The 6,726-nt window shown below is 39.0% G+C and overlaps 1 non-coding gene across 1 annotated transcript; it reads left to right on the forward strand.

Moving 5' to 3' along the window:
- Window positions 1-1,552: 1,552 nt before the first annotated feature.
- Window positions 1,553-1,659, forward strand: LOC132601002 (small nucleolar RNA R71). The gene has a single exon (XR_009567454.1). It is a non-coding gene; the product is annotated as a small nucleolar RNA R71 (small nucleolar RNA).
- The last annotated feature ends 5,067 nt before the right edge of the window (window positions 1,660-6,726 follow it).

Here is a 6,726-nt window from a genome sequence, read left to right on the forward strand (position 1 = left end):
CTGGTCTTTTGATGGTTCTATCGATCATTTGGAGACGCATGCTCGTTGATCTAGGTGTTCCCAAACCGGCTTGCTTGTAGATGGCTAGTGGCATCAAATTAATACTAGCCCCATTGTCACATAAAGCACGAGCAAAATCATGATGACCGATGGTGCAAGGGATAGTGAAAGCCTCAGGATCTCCCTTCTTTTCAACCTTTGATGAAGAAATAATAGTGCTCACACGGTGGGTGACTCCCACCGTATCATGCTTGATTGGTCTTTTCTTCGTCAACAAATCTTTCAAGTATTTAGCAAATCCCGGCATTTCTTGGAATGCATCAAGAAATGGGATATTCATTGACAACCCTTTCAATTGGTCGTAGAAGTGTTGGCACTTGGTATCCTCCGTTCTTTTCATCAATCTTTGTGGGAACGGGGGAGGAGATTTATATGTTTGATTCAAGGGTTTAATTGCCCCCCTGACCTTGCTCTTTTAGGTGCTACCACCGGTAGCTTTTTCAACACTTGGCTCCTCGTCACCCTTGAGAACAGTAGGGTGTGCCTCCTTCTGTTTCTTAACAATAATAGGCACTTCAACTGGTGCCTCCATTTCTTCTTCAATTTCTTCCTTAATAACCTTATCAACAAACGGCTCAACAATGATAGGTTCAACCACTCTCTGATTCACCGTATTAAGGATCTTTCCACTTCTAGTAGAAATAGCTTTGCATGAGGCAATGTGATCACCTCCACTACCCCTTGGGTTTGGAATTGTGTCGCTAGGAAGGCCCCCTCTTTGTGGTGGATGTTGCTCACGAGAAAGATCTCGCATTTGTGACTTAAGTTTATGAATCGAAGCTGTGTGAGAGCCTACCACTTCGGTCAAATTTTCCATCTTCTTGTCACTCTTATGTTGGTTGTCCAATATATTTTCAAGCATATATTCCATTCGAGTGGCCCCTTGATCATTGGAAGGACCCTCTCGCCAATTTTGAGAGTTAGAAGTACGTCCCTTTGGTGGAACATAGGCATTGGAATTCCGATTACCAAAATTGTTGTTGTTGTAATCCCTCCTTTCTGAACCACCATATTCATTTTGGCCATATTGATTGCTTTGTTGTTGGGGTCTCCATTGCTTTTGATAACCCCCTTGAGAGTGATCGATATAATTAGCATCCTCAAATTGTGGCTGCCCCTCTAGATAAGTTCCCTCCGACACTTGGTACATTCCGGGAGCATGAGATGGCATCTCTTCAACAACATTCACACTTTTAGCTTCTTTCACCGCAAGCCTCTTTGACAGCAAATCCACAGTGGTTTGCAATTGAGCAAAGCATGATCTCGCTCATGATTATTTTTAGCCACCGCAACAACAGAGGGACTACCATATGAGAGGATTTCACTATCACTTGAGTGCCAAGCTTGATTGTGGGTGGTGAGCTTATCGAGTAACCTGGTGATGCTAACAAATGATTTGTCCATGAAGCATCCCCTAGCTGCAGTGTTGACAACACTTTGATTCATTGTATCTAACCCTTTGTAGAACTTCTCGGTGAGAATAACATCCACAAACCCATGAGTTGGAGATTGAGCCAGATAGTACTTGAAACGCTCCCATGCCGAATATAATTGTTCCCCCGGAAGTTGTTTGAACTCAAAGATCTTATCCCCAAGCTCAGCCTTTTTGCTTGGTGGGAACCACTTCTTCAAAAATGTATTGGCTAACTCGCTCCAGGTATGAATAGAATTGCTGGAGAGCTTTTCATACCATTCCCTTGCTTGGCCAGCCAAGGAATATTTAAAGACCTGTAACCGAAGTGCATCAGCAGAAACAACACCTCGGGATTGTTGAGCACACACATGCAAGAAGTTCTTCAAATGTCGGAGTGGACAATCCTCCGAAGAATTTCGTAAATAACCTTCATGTTTCAGCAGCTGATAGATAGAACTATCAATTTTGAAAGTAGCATTTCCAGTTCTAGGAGGAACCACAACAGAAGCATAATCAACTTCATTGATAAATTCCGCAAATATATTTTCATCCTCATCCTTTTCTGGTGCAGGTGGGTTCACTTGGAGTCCACCTTGGTTTCCATGATTCCGATTCTGTCTTCCTGCCATATTCACCTGATCACCACAACAACAAATAGTGTGATGGAATAGAAAATGCTTTAAAGAAGAGTACACAACAATCAGTAATTTCAAAACCGTATTCCCCGGCAGTGGCGCCAAAATTTGATACGCTCAAATTACAGCTAGTAATGGCGTAAAGCGGACGTTGTTAAGGTTGGGGTCGAATCCCACTGGGAATATGGAGAGAAAAGGGTACTAATTGTATGCGATACTAGTCTTTAAACGCTTTAATCCTATTCCGAATAAGTTGAAAAGAGATTTTGTTTGTATTCTCTATTTTGATGTATTTGGAATTTGTTTGGATTAGGAGAACCAAAGTTGTGTCCCCACGATGATTAGATGTTATGCTACGGGTGTCAATATGATATATTTCTAATGGGTCGGGGTTTTGTATGCACTTAATCTCTAATGCACTTTTTAATATTTTCCAATAGTTAGAAAGTATTTCTTTTAATGATTTTCCCAAATGCAGAAAAGTTGTAAATAAGATCGATTAAATATGCCAAGTAGAACTCATCTTATCCCTAAGCGAGTTCATTAAACGAGGGTTAGCGCCCCGAGTCCTTGTTATATTATTTCAAATCACACCCTAGTTCATCTTTCCAAATAAACTAGGGTTTGTGCATGAGCAAGTGTTTGCAACCACTAACGAACAATGAATGCGAGAAATAATATAACACATCACAACCCATTATATATATATATATATATATATACATACAATGTTAGACACCTATTACATAGCACCCATCATTTGGGTCCACAACTTTGATTAAAGACACTACTCACACATTATGGTCTCAAAAGTAGTAAGCAATAAATGAGACATAAAGCTTACAAAGTGTGATAAAGATGATGAAAAATGGAATCTTGTTGTCTTCACTAAGCTCCAAAAGGGGAGTATTCAATGCTCACCCACCAATGGAACTTTGTTCACGTGGTTACAATTAAAATTGGCTGCCAAAAAAAACCTAAAATATTCTTTAAAAAGGCTCCAAAAAATGCACAACAGCAACTGAAAAAATTGCCCCCGATAGTAAGAACGACAGACCGTCGATCGTTCGACGATCCGTCGATTTCTCCGTCCTTTGTACCTTAAGCAATGAGTTCCATTCAGCGGTGTCGTCGACCAGTTCGACGCTCCGTCGAGTATTCCGTCTTTCTCTCTTCTAGTTGACAGATCCTGATTAACGACACAAAAGACGAAGCACTGATCAGTTCGACACTTCGTTGATGTCTCCGTCCTTTGTCTTCTTCAACTTTGTCATCACTGGAAAATCGAGCTTATCGATGCTTCGAAGGACAGTCCATCGGCTGATCGACGGAACGTCGATTCTTCATTTATGGCCAATTTTTCCTTTGTTCTTTGCTTTTTGCTTTTGGGCCATTGTTTTCCTAAAACACTGTCACACCCTAATTTCGCTAGGGTGTGATGGGCACCCGACCCTTACTTAGAGCCGAGCGAACCCTCTGACTCTTAATACACACATAACCTCTTTGGACCTTTTAATCAAATAAACATGAAATACATAGTAAGGCTTTCAGAAATATTCTTTTTCTTTGTTCTCAAATCAAACAAAATCTGTAATCATATGGAATTTATATCATAACACAAAATGACACATCGGCTGATGGAGCCATTTACCGAACTGACACCCAATTCCCACGACTCTGTCTGCAAAGTCTCTAACATTAACCAGACATCATAGCACATATACTCTGACTCGGCAGCACTCCGCTTGCCAACTCTGCTGGAACATCTTCTATAATAGCTTTAACTCATCTGGTGTACCTGCGCGGCATGAAACGCAGCCCCTGAAGAAAGGGGGTCAGTACGGAATATGTACGGAGCATGTAAGGCATGGAATACAGAAAAGAGGATCACAACTGAAACAGAGATTTACCAGAATCAAGTTTGACCTTTTAAAACATCAAAGCACTTGCCTTTTTAAATGAAAATCATGCATATCCACAGCATATCATATATACAGATAACGTGTCCCGGCCCTCCAGTGAGGGACTCGGTGAATAAAATCATACATGTCCACATCATATATCATATATGCGTAACGTGTCCCGGCCCTCTAGTGAGGGACTCGGTGGATAGAATCATGCATATCAACATCATATATCATGTATACATATAACGTGTCCCGGCCCTCTATTGAGGGACTCGGTGGATAGAATCATGCATGTCAGCATCATATACCATATATACATAACGTGTCCCGGCCCTCTATTGCGGGTCTCGGTGAATAAAGTCATCATATGCCATCCTGGCCGCCATCCCCGTATCATCATATCATCATATACATATACATATAACGTGTCCCGGCCCGCAAGTGAGAGGGACTCGGTGAACAATGCAGAGGAGTGCGCACGATAACATACCCGGCCCGGGACTCGGTGAATAGACATATTGAGACTTGCACGAACAGAGTAGTGCGAAACCACATGCACATAAATCAAGACTCGATAGATACGTACACTTACCGACATCTGAAGGCTCAGAAACAAGTTTCGGGTCAATCCGACTTAGTATAAGAAAGTTATGACCGTTTGAAGTACAGAACCTTCTACGAACGTTTCAGAAGCCATGTTTGGAAAATCAAAGCAACAATCATATCAAGTACCTTTCGGATATCGTTATGGATCAAATCAGATAGAGCTTTTGGAACCATATGTACGTATCAAAATACATCAAGGACTCAATGGAATAATCAAACGTGTTATCATTTGAAAATCAAAACCTTAGTCATATCAATTATCATTCGAATGCCATTCGGAAACATATCAAACAGAACTTCGGACATCATAGATACGCATCAAAACCATATGAAACAGCTTATGGAAATCAAGAACGTTAGCCATCCTAGTGGCTCTAAGAATGGGAGTTTCTTTGGAATCATATACATATACTTTGTCATGTTGGTTTCACAAAGATCATGCCAAAAGAAAGAAAGGGTAAGCCTTACATACCTGTTCCACGTCCTATTAGCTACGCTTATTCGTCCAAACTCGTTAGTCTACATTCAAGGAGATTTACATAATCATCAAACACATATCCACACACTTGTCTTAATCTTTCAAATAAACTCACTTATAATCTGCCAAAATTTCGACAGCATTTCCCCTGTAAATACACCATCCCCGAGAATCTAACTCGGCCAATTTATCAACAACAATCCGAGAATTCAACTCGGCCAAATTATCAACAACAATACCAACAATCATACTAACAATCTTCAACAATCAATCCAAAATATATTCTTACATTAACTCTTGTCACACAATTCAACGGCATTTCATTTATATTCAATTCGATCACATATATTCAAGCTAACACCAATGATCCCACATTCAGGTATTAATCCAAAATCTTTCTAACATGATTCAAGAATACTTCAAACAATTCACATAACATTCAAAACAACCCAATCAACATACTACTTCACCCGAGACCTTCCAAATTCAACAAGAACAATAACGACCTATTTCCTTCTTTCAATTTCAATTACAACAACCCAACTTCAATCTTCCAAACACATGTCTCACTTCCAAATTCATGAATTATATTTACAACCTACACATTAGCAATATCATTCCTACAAATATAAGAAACCATACTAATGTCACATTAACTTCTTCAACAATCCCACAATGATTCCAACTTCATTTCAATTCATCAAACCTTCATTTTTATTATGGAATCCACAATATCAACAATCAAACTACTAATAAAATCAATTCAGCATACCTACACAACATGGCCCTATTCGGCCACCACCTCCACATATATAAATCATGAATTCCATCCATTTCCACATACTTCAACACTCACAAATCATCCATAACACATGAAAGAAGGGGTTAAACCTTACCTTTATTCTTTGACTCCTCTATTCGGCTAGAGCTTCCATCATGCACCATGAATATTTTGCTTGTTCCAACAACAACTCCATGTTAATTAGGGCCTTCAAATTAGTTGGAATACTAAAAGAAAATAATTTTTCTTGATAAATTTCCATGGCACCAAATTTTGGAACCTTGGCCGAATGGCCCTATTTTTCTCTCCAAGTTTTCTTCTTGAGATTTCATATATATATATATATATATATATATATATATATATATATATATATATAGCTCATTCCAATACCATGTGAACACATGCCCTCTTTCTTGAAGTTTCTTAAATATTAAAATAAAGACGACTAATTATTTTATTTTGTCATCACTTTTCCATATATATATATATATATATATATATATATATATATATATATATATGCCACACGGCCAAAGTGGCCTTCTTCAAGAATTTTCTTGAATATTTTGTGAAATTCCCATTTTGCCCCTAGCCTTTCCACAAAATTACCATGAACCATTTTGCGAATTTCCCTTTTTACCCTTAGCCTTTCTCAATATTTTCATACCAATAATATTCATAAACAACTTGTGTATTAAACAATATCAAAATATAGCCTTGCCCTTAACTTCTCGCAATTATCTTGGATTGTCCGAACGTACAAAATACGGGCTATAACATCCTCCCCCCCTTTAGAACATTCATCCTCGAATGTTCAACTGATCTTATGGGGTGTCATAATA

This window comes from Lycium barbarum, chromosome 6 (genome assembly GCF_019175385.1).
Source record: "Lycium barbarum isolate Lr01 chromosome 6, ASM1917538v2, whole genome shotgun sequence".
NCBI classification, from domain to species: Eukaryota; Viridiplantae; Streptophyta; class Magnoliopsida; order Solanales; family Solanaceae; genus Lycium; species Lycium barbarum.